A 20,676-nucleotide genomic window follows, 5' to 3' on the forward strand; every position below is an offset into this window, starting at 1 on the left:
TCAGGAATCGAACATGGCATCTGACTTGTCAGATAATTACTTGCTGTCTGCACCAGCCCCATATTCAGCACTGTTGTTATGCTCTTGCTTACTTAGATGCAAAAGTTTCACTGTGAAGTTGCTTAAACCTTGCTATAGGAATTAAACTTCAGTGGGTCTGACAAGGGAAGAGAACAAATTAAATGCCTTAGAAAGGGGAAGGATTAGACTTTCCAAAGTCTATTTGGAGACAGAACTTGGAAGGCAATTTATGTATTAAAACAGATTTCTAACATCAGGGCTCTAATGCATGTACATTTTAAAGACAAATCTTTTTCAACTAAAATGAAAGCCATCTTTTGTCTTAAAAAAAAGCTGTATTTATGAGTTATTTACACTTGCTTTAGCAGAATTTGAAAAGCATAAGTTGTAGATTCTACCTTTTCTTTCCACTCCCCACAAGCTGTACTGAGCCAAGTATTGTCCTGGCACAAAACTTACCTCTTACAAGAGGCAGGCAGAAGTAAGATTTCCTCTCTAGGTTCCCACAGTTGGATGTGTTGAAGAAGGGGGAAAAACAGACCTGACCCGCAAATATTTTGTTTCATCATTCATAACACAGTGAATTTTTAGGGTAGATGTAAGAAAAGGACCAAAGCTACAACACTACCAGGAAAGGAAAAAACAAAGCTCCTTCCCTTGCTGCTGTTATAAAGCTCAGCAGCTACAGCCCTTGGGTGTTTTCCCTCCCCTAACCCTTTCCAGCTGCCCAGGGGTGGAGCTCATTTGTTCTCTTAAGACATTAACTAAAACCCCTTGAGATGATGGGGACAGGAGGAGCAGCTTAAAACTGTGAGGATAGAGTCTGACCATCCGGCTTTTACATTTCCAAAGCATCAAAACATAACCGTCTTGGAGCCTTACATTCTTGGCAAAGTGCTGCTTTCACCAGCGCCAGTAACCCCAGGTTTCCATCCGTTATGTTGAGAACCCAGGGTAGGAAAAGCAACGACCTGCAGACAGATTTGACTTTTGTGTAGGATTCGACATGACAAGCAACAAATGCCTAGCACTTGCAGCCCAAAAACTGTAAAAGCCAATTGTTTTCTTTGCCACAGCCGGCACAACACATTTCCCCCTTAATTAAGTTCCTAGACCTAGCCTGGTTTCACATCAGAAAAGTGATGTTTGCAAACGGAGCAAATGGATCAGCTGGCATCGCACGGTGCAGCACACCGTGGGCTGAGCTCCAGCTTGGCAACGGGCCCCAGGATTCCCACGTCCCTCGGTCGCACATTCAGCTGCAGAAGTGCTGATTTAAGCAAGGGGAAAAATAAAGGGTGTCACTTCCTTCCCAAATGGATTATTTCATCAAGTTCAGTGAAGGTTTGTTGAAGTTGGGGATGGCAGGGGAACGCATGTCAAGAGAGCATATGCAGAGTCCCATCTGCTCCTTCCAAGAAAAATGACAATAAAGAGTATGAACTTCAGTTTTATTTGTTCCATTTTATTAAAAGTCTACTGTTTTCAAAGTTTTCTGAGCTGCAGGCTCCTCACATAGCTCGCAAAAGCTTCAGTTGCTAGGCCTTGGCGATATCAGTTATGTATATACTAAATCTCATTAAAACCAAATGGATTAGCACCACCTAATTTATGGTGCTTCCATTTGCAGTACCTCACAAAGCCTTTCAGCTAGCCTTGATTTTCAGAAATACCAAGCACACATTTTTTTAAAACCAGCTTAGCATTAAGGTGCTTCAGCTTGGGCATGTAAAAGAAAAAAAGATACTGAAAATCACGAGGTGCTTCAGAAAATAGGGGGAGGATGAGTTTATGATAGAGGTTTTGCATTTGTAATTTCTTTTATTATTAGTAGTAGTAGTATTAATTCTCAGCCTTTAAGGATTTTGAGAAGAGTCAAAGGAGATAAACTAAATAACAAAACACATTACACAGACACATGGCTTTGTACTAGGTGTCATTTGTATTTACTACAGGATCTTTGCTTAGGAATGTAGACATATTTTAGGGGCAGTGACCAGTTTCTGAAGAAGTTTAAATTAATGTCACAAAACTCAGTAATAAAGTGTCTTGTGTAATTAATTATTAACACCTGAAGTGGGAGACCATCTTTCTTCTACTGGAAGCACTGCTTTTAATTTCCTAAATCATGTACATTAAATACTGAATTATAATTTTTAAACACAGTAAATATTATAAATATAAAAGCAGCCACAGTCACAGCTGTCTTGCTTTGAAAACCTTTTTTTTTTTTTTTTAAAAGAGAAACATACAATTCCATAAAAAATATCACAATCTCCCTGCAAACATCACTGAAGAATGGAAAATAATGGATATGATTTTTTTAAAAAAGAACAAAATAGAAAGATTTCTTTCAACAATATTCAGACACCCCCTTGGAGAAACCACAATGTGGCCTCTATTCTTTCAATTTTGTTGCCAGTTGTGTTGACGCTAATACAGTGGTGGATGCAAAAGTGTGCAGGTGCATGTGTGCATACAGTAGACAGTGCAGTCATGCTTTTAAAGAGTTGTTCCTGTGCAGAAGCATTCATTTAACCCCAGAGTTTAACAGGTTCCACAAGGGCTACAAAGCACCGAAGCGACCAAACAACTTTCTGTGTGACACAGTAGCTTCTTGCACATTAATTTCATTTTATATCAGTAAAAGCAATAATATATCTAAAGTATAGCATGGAAATTTGAAACAGGTAATTTTCCATGCAGAGAGCATTGGTTTGCTCTTCAACAATTTGCTGAATTAATCTACCGGAGACTGTTTTGTTGTAGCACATAAAACCTGATGGAATATTTTATTTGCAGTCCAGGTGGAGAGGTTCTGGGTTGCAGAGGGTGTTGGGACTCCAGCAGCAGCCTGAGATGGGCAGGTGGGTCCTGGGGTCCCAGGGCTGCTCCAAGGGAAGATGGAGGTTGGTGCTCTCCAGCAAGGCAAGAAGCTGGAGGCTGCTGGAGGCTTTTTTAAACTGGGCAAATTAGATGAACAATGTCTTGACATCTTCAGACATCAGGTACATACCACATTCAACATCTTGACATCTTCAGCGGTCAAGTACACGGCCTGTTCTGCTGTATTTTCCCAGAAACTGATCACAGCAGTGGTATTTACAGCTTTACAAACTGAGGATGCTTTTTGGTGTTTTGCTGGTAACTACTTGCATTCCCTATTACATTGCACATCTTATCATATCACTTTTACCTTCCTTGCAGCATCACTTCTTATCCCTGTCCATTTAAGAGAGCAGGTGGTACTTTCTGAACTTCACAATCCTCTTGATGCGATGAGTGCAAAGTCATTTCTCCACTGATATTAAAAAGCAGCAACAGTGGTTGACCCTGATTCTGCACTGTGTTGCACCACTTTTTGAAAACCAAGGCTCTAAGTGTGTGGCAATAGGTTTCTGTCCTGTTTGGGAAGCAAAACAAGTAACAGAAATAGCTCTCTACAAACCTAAGTAATATATATATTGCCAAGCTATGCACAAAGCCATACATATTTTATGTGCTGCTGATCTACATTTAGTAATTAACATTCATTCACTTATTGTATTTCTCTTTTTCTACTGTATTCTCATTTACCTGTATTGTGCTGTCTACATCCTTTCTAAAATATCACTTCTGTTTACCTAAAACTTAAAATCTATTGAACTAATACACTCATCTCTATGTTATAGCTCTCTTATCAGTTCTTAATTGCTGCCTTTTTATCATTCTATTTTTCCTGTACTACTATTTTCCATGTAATTACCTCCACATTTATACTTAATTCTTCCACTTGCTATGAGCATCAGAGCAGCAGGGCTGGTCTGCTCCCACAGGCAGAGCAGGGGGCCTCAGCTCTCAGCTGCAGTACTCCAGCACTTTTTGGGAATTTTGGACCCATATGGAAAGGGAGACCTCAAGTTTTAAAAAAGCATATGTGTTTTACTTGGTTGCCAAAATCAAACAGCAATTTTTGGAAAATATTATTTCAGAGTGTAGTACAATTTGCTCTCTTTTTGTGAATACAGGCAAACGTTGGGTTTAGCTTTCACTTGAAGTTTGTGGCAGCAGCACCAGCCTGATACAACACAACCGGAGGTGATGGGCAAGAACCGGGGGACACAGCCCACAGTTTTGGGTAATTTTGGGTATCATTCCATGAAAAAAAGCTCCCTGGGTCTCTATTTGCTGATATACTTCTGCACAGCCAAAAACCAAAATAGAGATGAGATTGCCACCATACTTCACCCTTCCAAGCAACACGGTTCACCTGTGGTCTGTTACACCCACCTCCTGCTGGAGGCAAGGACAGTCACTACACCCACCAGACAGCTCAGGTCTTTAACCAGTCCTGAACTGATGACCTCCCAGGATGCAGATGGCACACTTAGATTTATTGTACTGACTCACCAATACAGTTATCAACGTTTAACCTTCACTGCTCTCACTATCATCATTCTCCAGGCAGGACACTTCTAACAGGAGCTTCATTGTCATTCTCCATCAGTATTACAATAAACAGCCCTCCCTAATCAGCATTCCCTCGGTGCCAAGCCCAAAGGCAATCTGCTGGAAAAGATGTGATGAAACCAGAAGGGATCAATACCAAAAAGTTTTCACAAACTCAATCTGGCAAGGTTAGCGTGGATAATATTGATAGATAAAGATCTAACTCTATCACACATGACAACAGGATGAAAATAAGAGTGCGCAGTGATGTGCTACTTAAAGTTGTACCGTTGTGGACTTGGAAAAATGTACAGGAAACTGTTGTATTTTCCCTAATAACAATAACATCAATAAAGATTAAAATGTACTATGGGTAGTACTGATTTTAAGGATAAACTATAAAATTATGAAATAGCTACTGTACTTTTAAAATGCATTTAAGTAACTCCAAGAATTAATTCAATCTGCTTTATGAGCTGTGAATTGAATAGCAAATAAAGATGAATTACATAAACACATAGATTTTTTTGTTGGTATAATGGAAATCAAGTTTCTCAGATATCCTTTGAAGTCCCTATTAAATCCCTACATCTTCCCTTACTTGCAGGATTTCTATACAAGAATTAGTTTTTAATACAGAGAGACTGAGGGCTTTATTGTGCTAGTCACTATAATAATGTTGCCCTGCCATATTCACATCAGGGATATAAAAATCAAATCATCGTGAACAGGAAAGGGTGAGGAGAAACAGCCCTGAGGATGCAGTTTCCTTAATCTCTCTTCCTCTTTTTACAAGTCTATATAAGATAGTATTTCTGATTGATTTCCACCAATATTAGCGAGTTATGGTTTTATTTGTTTTTAATGTCATATTTCAATGATATAGGAGAGCAAGAAGGAAATTAGAGAAAGCTAATGATCACCACTACCTTTTCTTGATAGCACTGAGAAATTGCTCATCTGGCACAAACCTGTGCCTGCAGTCATCTGCACCTCCAAGGAGACCCTGTTAAATCTCTGAAACCTAGCCACAGTTTGCAGAAATAGGATATATATATTTATTGAAGGCAAATGAATGGTCCATAGTGCTTCCATTTGTTTATTTACCATTTCTTTGATAATGTCGTAGATTTAAGTTCCTTTTACTCAGTGAAGAAAAAAATCCCTATGATAATATTCTGGCAGAAACATCACAGCAACTTGAAGAACACAGCACAAAAGACATGTGCCACACAATCTGTAGGTACTAGTACAATACATCCAGGCAGCAGAGCTGGCAAAGGTATGACTGCTGAAACATCTTGCACCAGCAGGTGGTCTGTGCAAACCCTTGCAGTGCATTGCTGTGATGCTAAACAACACATGCGACCACATGGGTGTCTGTCTTGGGGGTCTGACAGCTTTCAGAAATGAAGCAGCTTTCCCCAAGGCTGGTTAAGGTTAAAGTTGCTCTACAAGTTTTGCAAAAATGAAATAAGAGAGGGTAAGGTTGTCTTTTTCAAAGCCCTTGGAGACTGAGGATGAAAAGTTAAAGGGTGGTTGCTGGAGAGAATTAAGGACACTCTGTGTGTGTGCAAGTACAAAGTACTCAGCCAGCAGATCACCTGCCTTCTATCCCTTGCAATAACGCTGTGGGACACCGTGATTTGCCAGCACTCAGATTTTGTGAAAGGGAGAATCTAGCCTCCCAGATCAAGGGTAACTTTGTGCTATGCACATATATTCATACAGGCAAGTCCTGGTTTCTCATATCAGAAAGAGTTCAGGAAAATACTAGCAAAGGTTGTGCATCAACTTAGAATTTATTTACTTATTTATTTTCATGACTGTGATCAGATCTTAACTTTAAAATGCTGTAATCTCTTTTAAAACACACATAGGGAAAGCATTTCATGGGTAACTGTAATGTAGTGTACCCACAGCTGCCAAGCCAAAGCAGGACAAAACAGTTATGAAAATAGTGTTCCCAGATTTTAAGAGGATATTGAAAAACAGAATGAAGGAAAGCAGATTAACCTCTGTAGGGAGAACTTGACGGCGTCCATCCTGCCTGATTTTGGTATTTGTCTGAACATTTTACAGACTTTCTCACATTTTGTGTGGATGTGTGCTTAAACAGATTCAGCAAATATTCACCAATAAGAAGATGCATTTCCACTCCATAAGCTTCAGAAGATGAAAAATTTTCAAGAAACCTTAATGTCATCACCCTTTCTGATAAGCCACAAAGACAGACGTGTTTTCAGATGCCTTGGATTCATACTGTATAAATCAGCACCCGAGAGAGGAACGGCGACAGCGCCTGAGGAAGCTCTGCCTGCGGCTCCCAGAAACCAGGCTGAGTGAGGACGCCTTGCTCTGAGCACCTGAACAGCAGCAGCAGCAACCTGGGGCTCAGATTATGTATTTGTTGGTGTGTATCTGACCGGTGTAAGAATGTGATTTCATGCAAATATTTTGGTGGAGATTAGTTGATAGCAAAACAGAATTGGAATGCTAATGACTTTTGGCAGCACATACAGAGGATGAAAACTCATTCAATCCAAGGCAAAGTGTCAGCTTTAATAAAGTAATGTCATGCTATGCCTCCCCCATAGCTGGCCTATACTGACATGAAAAATTGTAATGGTGGAAATGCAGAACTTTGGAGATATAAATAACTTGAGACTATGTTATAAAATTTCCAACTGGGGCGGAGGAAAACTGTAAACATACATTAAGTGACTGCAGTGAAGGATATTATTGCCACCTATTGACAGCAGAACCTTCTGAAATAATACAGCCTCTTTGCTGCTATTGAATTGAAATTCCTCCCTGGTAGAGCTTTACAACAGGCGGTTCCTGCTGCATTTGTATGGTGGGGGATACAGGCATTTTGAATATCATAAAGATCTGGATTTAATGAGCACAATACTATCTGAGGAAGTTACAAACAAACAAAAACACCCAATCCACGAACAAAACCAAGCCCTTAGGGGAGTAGCCTAGCAGCAATTCCACACCCTGTGAAACAGGGACTGGCACTCATGGGGCACTGTGGGTGGTGCCATCAATGCTGGGAGGGATGGAAGAGGCACAGAGGAAGGGGACTGTCACACATCCACGTGGCCACAGAGCACACGTTGTCATCTGCTTGCAAGAGTAAGTGTATTTCTACCCTGGGGCTTATCTGCAATGTCTCAGAGCCCCCCGCTGCCCTCAGCTGCACACTTCCCCTTCCTCTAAGGCTCCTCAGCTGGAGACACCTCAATAGCTTCCTAAAGCTTCCTTGCAGCATTTATTAGAAAACAAATGTAAATTCAAACTGCATCAAAAGTAAGCAGTGTTCAGCCATACAAAACTTAAAAGCTGGACAATTGCTTAGCCAGAATTGCCAGGTCTGTAATTAGCCTAATTTCAGCAAGTACCTTCCACCATCTTGCCCTCTTTTTTGGTGTCCTATTAGCATTTGAAATATGAACCCCCTCCCACCTCTCTTGTCAGGCACTCAGTTATATTATTAGGTACTTCAGTGTGACTCATTCTTGACAGCCCACTGATTTCTGATCTAATTTGGGTCAGACAGTGCAGATGGAGACCAGCATCCTATTGAGTCCTCTGATTCAGTCACTGCTCAGTGGAAATCCAAGCCCAGAAACATCCATCTTTCACTGGCCCTCAACAATACACACTCTGAACCACATGCACCTGAAAGGTCCTCAATATCATTTCACAGCTTGGTAGAAAATAAAAACTCTATAGGTCAGAACAGTTTTATGCTGCAGAACAATTTTTGGAATACTTTTGTTTAGGTATTAAAAATATTATTCATGTATGGTTTATGTATTCAATTTCTAGAGCAGGGTGAAATGAATTTTGTTTTTGTAATCTGTACTATGGGAGTGAATTTGTGTTTGAGTCATGTTCTGTTTCCTTGGAAAAGGGCAGATTCATTATACAGGGTCTTTTGAAGTCTCATCACTTTAAGAAAAAACTGAATATAAACAAGAAAAAATTAGTTACAGTATCCAATAGAAAGAATAACCTGGTTTGAATAGTTAATAGTTGATATTTCCTTTTGGGAGTTCACAATGAATTTAGTTTATAGAAATTTTACTTAGACAATAATAAAGTCTCAGCTAAATTTAGGAAACTTTAAAAAAACTGTTCAGAGATGTTTTTCTTCAAAATCAACATTAAAGCAATAATCAACTTTAACATAACAGAAAATACAGGACCTAACCCTTGTTGAAGACTTTTTTCTAATAAAAAAATTATCTTGTACAAAGCCTCTGTAGGGAGAACTTTTCAGAAATCATTTTGAGTTTATGCTCCTGGTTAATGGTCCCTGTTGCTAAAGAATTGCATTTGCAGAGTATGACTGTCTGCATCGATTGCTGACTGAGCAGTCATCCTTTTTTTCCTCTAGGAAAATTCTGTACTGTCCAGTACATCCATCACCAAATCACTCCCAAGCCCTTAGATCAGGAAGTGGAGTTTCTCTGAAACCCAAGTTGCTTCTTATTTCCTTTCATTATTTCAAGTCCTGTAACCATTCTGTCTTTCTTTATACACTTCAGTTATTGAAAGCCTTCCCTGAAGCCCTGGTGCCAAGCACTCACCTGCAGGAGAAGCAGCACATACACCACTCGGAATTCCCCTGTTCTTCCTCTTCCATCACAAGATGCTGATGGTCTCATTGGCCTTCATGATGGCATTTCTACATGGGCTCACGTTTACCTCTCCCTGTGGGCCATTTCAGTTTCTTATTCCCAGGACAAGCTTCCCAGCCCATGGGAAGGCCACCTTCCTTTCCACAGGCATAGTACTGCATTCAGCAGTACTGCAATATGTGGTGTTTGAGCCCAGCTTACTAACCCACCCCACAATGTCCTCTTCCTTATATGTGACCCCAAAGAACATTCCTGTCTTCCTCAGTATAAATTCTTTATTACTTTGGTTTTGGTCCACATATTGTTGCAGCTCTGATGTTTTTAAAGTATCAAGCTCCTGGACTTCATTCTGGTTTTGCATAATATTTATTATCAGCTCAAGAGGACTTGGAGAACAAAGAAATAACTTTTCATTTCCTTAGCATACTCAGCATTTTATGTCAATAAGCACTCTATAACTGAGTCTGAAGATGCAGCATATTTCAAATTAGGACTTCTCTCCATCAGTCCTCTGAATTCAGTGGTACATCAGTAGAGTGATATTTCCACTCCATACCATCTGCCCCAAGGCCTCACATGGTGGCAGAAGTTGCATAAGCTTTTATTTTTTTTTCCCCCCCATCTTTCCCAACACAATTGTCCCAGGTGTAAAGAGATTGTTCCAGCCATTTGGGTGTGGGATCCTGCTGTTCACAGCAATTCTGACTCTTTTAGGCCACTGAGCACTGAAGATAATCTACCCCTAAGATAGGAAAGAATTAATGTCACTTTTATTATAAAATACTACTCTTCTTACTTTTCTCCCCGAATTGATTCATCTTAAATAGGTTCTCACTATTGATTTTATCATTCCAGCCATGCCATCCCTCCTGCTAGGTCTCAGTAACATGAAGTGGGTCTAATTTATACTTATAAATGAGTCATTCCAATTACCCTTCCTCATTATTCTCTCAACATAAGCTATTTGATTCCCCCCCCCCCCCTTCTCTGTTCCTTTGTTTGTTCATTTTACTTTCCACTAGCTTGATTTTATGCTAGAAATGAATGTTTATTTATTCCTTGTTTCTTTTATTCCCTTCTCCTCCGTGACTGTAATGGCCTCTGCAGGAGTCCTTCAGCTCCTGTCTCAGCGCAGGCAGAGGTCACCTCACCTGCCTGTTCCCCAGAGGGCTGCAATGTGCAGCTTTCTGACCCACTTCCCAGTGCTGAACCATGATGCTGAGGTGTCAGCTTAAATGGAGGGGTGGCCAGCTCTCCTGCCAGGAAAATTGGAGTTCCACTGTTCTGGAACATGTGGGAAACCAATGGGGAAGACATCCCACTGTCAGGGGGCGAGCTGTTGGGGCTTTTCCAGCCAACCTGCACAGGCAGGCATGTTTTTATTTCATCTTGCAATGAACATAAATTAGCTCGAATTTTCTATTATGCACCCACTTTCCACACTGTTTTGATTGTTTATAGTTGAACATTTTAAAGCGTGTGCAACTTCATTGCTCATTTCCAGTGTATAACTATACTATCTGCACAAATAAATAACTCCACTACCACTCAGTCTTCAAGGCTACGAAATAAAATGACAACATTGATTTCAGCCAGCTATAAGATTTCTGAACAGAAAAAACACAAAACAAATCTACACAATGAAGACATATTTAAATGCACAGTAACCATCCCAAGAACATCAGCACTAACCACCGCTAACACTCACCAAGCCTCCCGCTTGCCTGTAGCTCGATGCCTCAATTACACAATGCAGAGGAACAAAGCTTTGTGCATCCTTGTGTGTGTGTATCATGTTCAAAGGTGCCATTATTGTTAGACTGTGCAGAGAGATGAGTAATCACAGAAACAAATGAGCATCCTGACAACCCACCGGATGCATTGCAACACCATAACTGCTGCTGCAGTCTTGCAATAAGGAGGAATTAGCTCATTTAAGTTTCACACTTCTCCTGACCTGGGTTCATACTAAGAGGAGAAAATAACTACTGAAGTAGTACCTGCTTTTGTATGATCTTCACACACTTGGTGACAGGCTTTCAGTCCACAGAGGGAATCATTTCCCTTCCAGAAACACCATACGAAGTGCTCATCTTATTATTTTTATGTTTTTAAAGGTTTTTAAACACTACCACACTATCAGCATCAGCAAACAAGCTTTTGTAGGCACTTTTTCAGGAAGGGGTCCTTAGACAAAAGCTTATGCGCTCCACATCAGATCACAAAGCAAACAGGGCATTTGCCAGAACATCTTAGCACAGGAGATCATTTCAATGTACGCTTAAGTGCTTGCTAGTTGTCAGCTTAGTTATTTCAAGTGATGTATCTACAAGTGGACAGCCATAACCAGGAGAGATGAGAAACTCTGGGACTGCATTAGGGACAGAGTGACCTGAGCTAAGGCTTGCTGATTGTTGCAGGAGTGCATTCGCTTATGAAGAACAAACAGGTCAATTCTGGAGTGATGGGCCACTTCAGGATGCAAACATTGTTGACAGGATAGGATCTGCACAGTCCAAATCTAATCTTGTTCAAGAAAACAGGCAAAGGAATTCAGTATACCTGAAGATTACCAGTTCAGAGGCACACCACTTTTTGCTGATTTAAGAGAAGTTAAGGCCTTGATTTGAAAATCAATTTAAAAGCACAGTTGCCTTTTTTTTTTTTTAAACCTCTCCCCATGCAGCTCTCACACAATGGAATATTTCTTCCTATCAATACACAAAACTGCCAGTTCTGGATATCAACACATAGTTTCTTCTTGGTATTAAAATAGCTTCCAATATTTTTGTGTTCCCAATATATTGATTTATATTTAATAGAAGCACATTTGTGCCTATAGTAGTAATGGACCCTTAAGAGTACGTACATTATTTTAATACTTGATTCAACACACCAGTGGGTACTGAAAAGCTCAGTTGTCATTTAAGATAGAAAAAGTATTCCAATATATAGCTCCTTACCTTCCCTACAGCAGCTTCCCACAGATGTAGAAAACCTGCTAACATCTCAAATCTACAATAACCAAGAAACACAGACAAAGAACTGTAGGAAGGAATCAGGTGGGTATATATATACAAAATCTGTTATGAAGTTGTTTGATTTTCACGGAAAACACTTGCTGTTAAAAAGCCTTCAAAAGCACTCAAAGATATGTTATTTCCTAGCCAATATTTCTTCTTATGACAAAAAGAAAACAGAAGCAGTAATCTCCTAAGCAAGGAGCTCAGCTCCTGACATAAGCATCAGCTTGTTGCACTCGCAGGGCTGTTGAATTCTTTGGGGAGGGAGCACATGCTGGAGCACCTCCCTGATTTGACACTCATGGTTCTAAACAGAAGCAGGGCTCTGCAAAAGCACTGAGCACAAAGTTGTGTTTAACTGGAAAAATATTTATATGCTATTACTTCATAAAAAAAATCAGCCTGCTTATTTAGAAGCCCAGAAATCAGTATTTACCAACAGAATGGTACTTTAAAAAAAATGCTACCTTCTCACTTTTGATAACATTTCTCTATAGACCTTTGTGATTTCCTGTTTCAATTTTATTAGCTATTATATATATATATATATATATATTTTACCAAATTCTACAATACAGAATTGAGTTTTTGGTTATCCTTATTTTTGTAATTCAGTTTTCAAAATATATCAAGTGGGATTTTCTACTTGTATGATTTAGGCAATTCCCCATGTGCCCCAAGATACCAGCTTTCATCACATACACGGTGAACAAGTGTTTGAAAACAAGGAAGGCTAGTGTCTTAGTGAATTTATTTGCTTTACTGCAATATATCTTGCTTTCAGATTAACTCAAATATGCACAAATCCAGCAATAAGTGAAAACAAGAAGGAAAATGAAAACAAGGAACAAAAAGAAGGGATGAGCAACCGAGGAAACTGAAACAAATGAAGCTGGAGTCATAGACGGAGTTACAAAAGCGTAGTAGTAAAACTTGCTAAAACTACAGTAAATAAGAACCATACTACTAAACTGACCAAAAGAGAAAAACACTGGAGAAGAGAAAAAAACTCAGTGATCAAGCAAGTTTGAGAAAGCCATGACATGACACCCAATTGGTAACTGCTCTAGCTTTCTTCATTTATTACATATAAGTTTAATTGACAGACTTTCATCCCTGGAAGTCTTTAATCATCCCTGGAAGTCTTTAAAAGATGTTTAGACGTAGAGCTTAGGGATATGGTTTAGTGGGGATTGTTAGCGTTAGGTAGAGGTTGGACTCGATGATCTTGAGGTCTCTTCCAACCTAGAAATTCTGTGATTCTGTGGTCTCCAACTAAATGCTAAGTGAAATTTGAGTTCAGTGTGAATCAGAACTACAGATATCTAATGAAGAGAAGTGTGTAAAATTTGTATTCTTAGGTTAGTTAGGAGATACAGTATTTAATAATTTTGAAATAAGAACTCTGCAAGACTAAACTCTGGATCCACCTACTTTCCCAATTGCTCTGTATGTTTCAAAACATATGCATACCAGATCTGAAATGAAGAGCACCTAGAAGAAGTTTTGTTAAAGAGCAGTGCAGATGGTAACAGATGTGGACAAAAAGTAAACTGAAGTCACACACAGCAGATACCAAGCTTAAATCACACAGAAGTGTGAGCTGCAGCTTCTATGCAAGCCCACAACATATTAATTGGACTCTACGCATTTGCCTGGAAACTCTGCTGGTCAACAAAATCAAAGTGAATGGTGAAGTAATTGTACTGTTCATGTAGCAGGGGAGACTAATTAACTGACTTCGTTAATGGCTATAGTGTGCCACAGAACTTTTACAAATAGAATTGTACAGCTGATAACTACTAATAGCAGGTACTGAAGGTGACATTGACAGTCATCTATCTGCAATTGGGAAAGAAATATTGCCACATAAGCTGACATCATTTGATATTAGAAGTTCTGGCTTCTAAATGTCATATTTTAAATGTCATTATATTTGTAGAATGTAAAAATAAAATTTTAATGCTATTTTAGTCATATACCTCACACTGAACCTTAAAATAATGCCATGTTTTTATGAACACTTAATAGTATGAAAAAGTAATTATCTCTAGCCTTTCGGGCTTGGTATCCTTTAATAATGAACTGAGTCATTCTAGAAGTACCATACCCCAATTTTATAATGACTGTTTGCAGACTAGAGGAGAACGTACAGATGAGACATAGAAATACTCAACTACTCCAATATTCTGTGACAAGTAGGAGATTCAAACTAACTTCATCTATGAATTTCTTGGGTTGTATATACTGTTCATAGAACTTAATTTGACTAAAACATCCCCTTCGGAGTCCAGAATGGAGAGTAATGATTAGTTTATTATTTTTTTTTTTTTTTAGGGGGGAGAGGGAAGATGAACCACAACACACACTCAGATTACTCAATAATAAAGGTGTAAGCAACCATATAACCTTGATTTCACACTCAACTTTAATTTCATGGTGTCAACACTTGTTAGGCTAAGTTATTAGTGATGGCTTATACTCCACTTAGTTTAAGCCAACTCTGCAGTCAGAGACATGTTACCCAGTGGGTGATTCAAACCATCCTGAATGTGCTGTCAGGAAGCCATTTTAATCATTTTATATATCCACTAATTTTAACCAGGATCCAGACAATTATTTTGCACTAAATATCTAATCTTACTAAACTAGGAAAAAGTAAAATCAAATCTCAGATCGTAGAAGCTGTAGGAATTCATACTTGGTCTTCAAAAGAAGAGTGGTCTAGACAAAAACCCATCATAGCACACTTTACTCTTTTTATTAGTTAAGAGGCACAATCTGCTGCTCCATATGGCCATTCCCCTCCCATTGTCTGTGCTCTACACACTTTACCAGGACTATGCCATAACACCATTGTGACAAATTCAGCTTCCAACTCATTCTTTGTGTGTGCTTCACTTTCAAATCTTCTGAACTTCATAGCTAAACTGTCCCTCAATTTTATCTACTTCTGGTGATTACTTTCCCTAGGAGCCATACTCCAAGCAGTCTTGTTTCAATGCTAAGTGAGACAGTTAAAAGCTAACCATACAAAGAGACCAAGTTTTCCAAGACTGCATTCATGAGATGCACTAAAGAAAGCAAGAGTGTTTTAGCATCATCTTTTAGAAATGATGAGAGGAAACAGGAGAATCTTCCATCAAGATAGCCCATTCATTGCTCCACATACTGTGCACCATGATGCTTTTTAGATCATTAGCTTACATTTTTCCTATTTTGTAATTTCCTGCAGGTGTGCTTGTTAGCAAGCCACTGCTCACAAAACCATCATCCTGATGTTTTGTTGTTACATGGATAGTGTACTGCCATGCTCACATTCACAGATCCTACAGGATGATGTTCAAAACAGTATTTAAAACAGATAGCAACACAGACTTCAGATATGCAGCCCAAACAAGGTAACCTGTAAATGAAAAGCTATCTGGGGTAGCAATTAGAGAAAAAGAATGAATGGATGTGGCTTTTATAAAAAGACAAAGAGCCAATTGGTATTATCTTGCTCTGTTAGTACAGAGCCAGGATTCCGGTTGTTTGGCAATGAGCCATAATGGATGGTTTTAGTTCCTTTCTCTCTTTGATTGCCTTTAGACTTAAGACCCAATATAGTAGCCTGAAATATGCTACTAGTGTCAGCAAAACAAATGTTTGCTCCAGCAGACTTGCACTCTGAATATCCTTAGCTGCTCTGTAAAGCAGAGACCCCACAACATGTGCTTTTGACATTAATTCCTACTCCTCTAGGAAACTCACTTATCACACTGAGCCTACCTGCTCCTATAAAACAACCTGCTCCCACTAACCCTGGAGTTCACCTGTGAATGCTCTTTTCTAATGCCATAAGCATCAGCAAGCATCTAAAAAGCATTCTTGTGTCAAGGTAAATATCTCATGCTGAAATTATGTATAATGCTAACAATAGCCTTTAGTGTAAAGGGAAATAACGTCTCAGTGTTTAAGATATTAAATGCATGTCATGTCAACTGAGCATGTTTCATACGATAGTAATTCTAAGCAAGAGTTTAACTTGGCTCAATTAAATGATAATACACAACTTAAAGAAAAGGAACCAGTCTTTTGTCTCTTGCTTCCCTTGGTCTGCAAAACAGCTTCTGCCACAGAAATCAATTCCAGTCTTCCAAGACTATATAATGGGCTTCAAAAAACAAGACTGTGCCAATTATTTATTCATCATAATTGAAGGCCCTAGAACCAAAGAAAACATTTTGCAGTTTCTTCCTATAGAATAGGAAATTACTTTCCTGAAGCTGCTACAAAGACCTGAATTAATTACCACTGAGATGCACATTACTGGATTAGTATTAACTTCCATTCTGCTCCCTGAGTTAATTGACTTTCTAACTAAGACTATGACCTTACTTCAGTTTGCATCTTAGAAAAAAATGCATTGTTAAAATGCAAACCAGTACTAGTCAGCCTTCTACTTCTGTGCTATACTGAACTCAATGATATCAAACAATAAATAAATAAATAAATAAATGCAGTGGGATGCTTGTATTTAGTTTTTTGTTTTGTTTTTTTTTTTTTTAATATATTTTTATTTTTTAAATATTAATATAAGCTTTAGATAAAATAAGGACTTGTTAAAATAGTGTAACTAGTGATACACACCCTGATTTCCTTTAAGATACCACATGTATATCACAGTACATAGTATGAGTGATTATATGATGAACTACAGTGAAGAAAGATGGATTATCATCAATAACCCCACAAAAGCACTGCACAGACACAGGAAGTCACCAGCTTGCTTGATCAAGTGTACTTTACAAACTGTTTTGAGTTGTTGGATGCAGAGAAACAAAGGGAATGCCACACTGCAGTAAGTCTTTTTGCCTACCTACCCCAGGACAGACAGTGAAGCTTTTGGCACATTGTCCCAGACACGATGTGAACATGCACACCAGCACCATACATACAAATAATAGTCAAACAGCTGGACTCTGTCTGATTTGACAGCTGACAGTGAGGTACAACAGCCAACCCCCCTCCCAAAGCTGCTGTTCAGTCTATGGGAGGTAAATGAGAGCACCACAGATGAAGGGATGAAGCTCTGCCACTGTTGCATTAAACATCATCATGCACTAGTTCTCCAGTGCACCACAAGAAGGGGAAAGCTCTGGAAGCCCTCATTTATGAAGTTCATACTTTTTCCCCACAGTAGCTTCAAGACCACCCCCTCAAATATATACATCAACCACACGACCCTACTCTGCATTTTACCAATATTTTACTCTATAGTTTTTAGCTTCTCAAACCAGAAGGTTGCTACAGCTTCCTTCAGAGAACTGTTCCACAACCCAGTAAGTTTCACTGCCAGGGAATTTCTTCATGCTATAAAACTTACATTCTTCTTCCTTTTTTATTTTTTTTTTTTTTCCAGCCTATTACCTCTCATAATACCTCAAGTGAGACAGTAAATAATCCTGTGTTCTCCTTGACACTCTACATTTATTGGAAGACTGCTATCTTGTCCTAGCCTCTATGGTCACCAACTAAGCACCTCTGGCTTACAGTCCATTTTTACCATCCAGCTTCCTAATGCTGCTTGGAAATTTCAAGCTTAAAAGTATAAACACAGAAAAAAAAAAAAAAAAAAAAAAAAAAAAAGTATATACAACAGCAGCTTTTAAAACACAGTTTGGTTTTGCCATGCACAAAGGGAGGGCTTTTAGTTGGTTCCTCCCTGTTGATATATTGGTTTATTCTAACAGAGCAGAGCATAATTATAAAATAATGAGTACTGACAATTACTGGCTTTAAAGATCAGACTTGTCAAAATAGAAGCAGGAACAATCATGTGCTCTTTGGCAGACACATACCTGCTCAGAAGCATCCATAGCTCTCCGCTATAATTCCTTACAACCTGCCTTTTTCCTGAGGCCACAGCTCAGCAGGCCTTGAGACATAATTTTCCCCAACACCCACCTGGAGTTGTCAACCTGCTTCCTGTGGCACTGGCCCACTCCTCTCCCCCCTTGAAACACTTTGGGTAGAAGATTTTGAAGGATCTCAGTGCTTCTGAACACCATCATCCTCCCCCAACCAGAGCCTGCCACCCTCAACAGGAGGCATTAGCAGTAGTTCCAGGCATCTACTTAAAGTAAAAGAACAAAAACCATTCATTTGAGATGTACCCATGTAGGTGGCCTTGGGGTTTTACTGTGCTCAGCTTGATTGTCATTTTGTGTGATTAAATTAGTTGATGTTACCCATACAGTATTACAAGAGCTTCTATATTTTAAATGGACTAGGACTTAACAGATGTACTCATTCTGCTTCCTTCCAGGCTCTGAAGCCATACCCTGCACTTCTTCTACCAATCATACGCTCCTTAATTCCTCTCTTTAAGGGACCTTCTCAGCAGGAACCCAAGCAAACACAAGTTGATTTAAGCATCTACACCTTACCTGGGGCTTGAATGTCTTCTCTTCCTTCTTGCACAATGCTTTTCAGCTACTCCACCCAGACAGCAGCAGTGGCGGCGGCGGCAGCAGCTAGTACCACCACCCCTATCTTACTCCTTCAGCTTCATAGCCTCTCATGCTGGGCTTTGCAGCTCCTTTTCAGGGCCAGCCTGCAAGTGTGGCCAGCCCTCCCCTCCCTCCCTCCCCCCCTCCGCCCATCCTCTGCAGCTGGGCTGATGTCCCACCTGAGTCCTGCTCCCCCAAGGAGCTCCTGCCACCAACACACCCGTTCCTTCTTAAGTAAGGATGATATGAGTATGCTGCCCCCACTATTAGATGTGCTAGGCTGAAAATTAAGTGAGTTGCTCTTCAGCCTTAAATATTTAACCAAATTGTTTTTAATATTACATTAGGTTATTATTTTTATGATGAGTGAAAGGGATTTTTTCCTTTGTGAGTGTCTCACAAAACTCTTATTGGAATATCCCAGCTGTGGAAATTATTCCAACAACTTTATACTCCACAAAAGCGTGGGTTTTGTATTGCTCTTTTAAATCTCTTCCAAAAGCATACCCAGGAAAGGCCCCAGGCTGCCACAACCCCTCCAAGTCCAGACTCAGTCCTAAGCAGAACTCTTGTCATCAAGGACTTAGTACTCAAGACAGGAAGCAAGTATTCAGATGTTATAAACTACCTGTCCCTGAAAATTACAGTGAGTTTAAGAATTTTAACGCTAATGTCAATGATATATCTTGCTGCATAATCCTAGTTGCAGGCACAGCATCTTCTTAAATTGCAAATGGGGTTTGCAAACATAAAGGTTTTTCATTCCCTCCTCTTAAAAAAACTGTCATGTCATTTGTAGCTAAAATCATTCTTCATTTTCTTCCTCTCCCAGTCTCCAGTAGCTTTTATCCAATACTCTTTCCAGCATCCATCTTGCACTTTTAGTGAGAAATCTTCTGAGAAATATGTGTGGTTCTGTTGTGGGACAGAAACAGGTGGACAGGCCACACAACCTTTTGAGCCTTTCTAGTTGTGTTACTCTGATAGTAAAGTCTTCGGTCTGATTCCTGACCCAAAGAAAAAAGTCATTTTGTCCCTGTCAAAATGTCAGGTGTGCCATGAAGGACAGGCAGTGAACTGTGGCCCCTGTCTTGCATATTTGAGGTCTCTTTCCAGGCTTTTTCTCCATGGCTTACAGGCGGGATCGCCTACCTCCACAGTTTAATTCTGCATAGCAATGCTGCGTAACAGTGTACGAAGCAATGTCGCACCTCTTCTGCCTCCCCCGTTTCTTTCAAGCATGCACAAAACAGCTGTCTTTAAAATTCCTTGAAGTATTGTGTAATCTTAGCAGTAGCAGAGAGCACTTGGGAGCTCAGTGCATTACAAAGTCTAATAACAGTAACAATAACAACAATAATAACAGTAAGGCAGTGAAAGCTCAAGGATGCTGTGACTTTCAGCAAGCTGTAGTATTATTTTGAAACAGTCTACTGCAATGTTGGGAAACCTCGCTCACCAGACAGCTACAGATTCAAAGATGTCTTAGGGGGCAGGTAACAAAAAGGAGGGCCTTTTATTCCCAGATTGTGCGCGTGAATCCGGCTTGTGTTGACTGCAATAAAGGTGCTTACAAGCTGAAGACTCTTCAGTACACTAAACCAAGATTTGCACCTTTTCACAAATCTGGGTTTAGCTCATTAGACTTTCTATGCATTTGCTATGATCTCACCTTGAGAGCCGTAAGCAGGTCAAATAAAGAGAGAGCTGAGGGAGAGTCTCCTTCAGTTCGAGTGCTGCCACTGACACCTGTAGCACTGGGAACTGCAGTGACTCAGTGAGAGAGCTCAGCTTTGCACTTCCTTCCTCTTCTTCACCTTCAGGTTGTGGCCAGGATATGGTTTTGTGTCAGAATAACTTGGAAGCTGCTGATGTACGCTTTGGACATGACAGCATGACAGCAGATGGGACATACAGTCAAGGACTTCATCTCTAAACATTGACAAAAAAAGTCATATGTGATAAATGACAGAAGTTGAGACGAAAAATGCCTTGGCTTTTAAAGCCCATGAAATTAATATGCTTTTAATGGGAAGCTAACCCTGAAATATCATGCAC

At 39.6% G+C, this 20,676-nt stretch overlaps 1 long non-coding RNA gene across 1 annotated transcript; it reads right to left on the bottom strand.

Annotated features, from left to right (window-relative positions):
• Nucleotides 1–2,054: 2,054 nt before the first annotated feature.
• LOC311441133 lies at nt 2,055–18,796 on the bottom strand. Its single transcript, XR_014695825.1, has 2 exons — nt 18,556–18,796; nt 2,055–3,424 (listed from the first exon to the last, which is right to left on the bottom strand). It is a non-coding gene; the product is annotated as an uncharacterized lncRNA (long non-coding RNA).
• Between the last annotated feature and the right edge of the window lie 1,880 nt (nt 18,797–20,676).

This window comes from Aythya ferina, assembly GCF_964211825.1.
Source record: "Aythya ferina genome assembly, chromosome: 9".
NCBI lineage: Eukaryota > Metazoa > Chordata > Aves > Anseriformes > Anatidae > Aythya > Aythya ferina.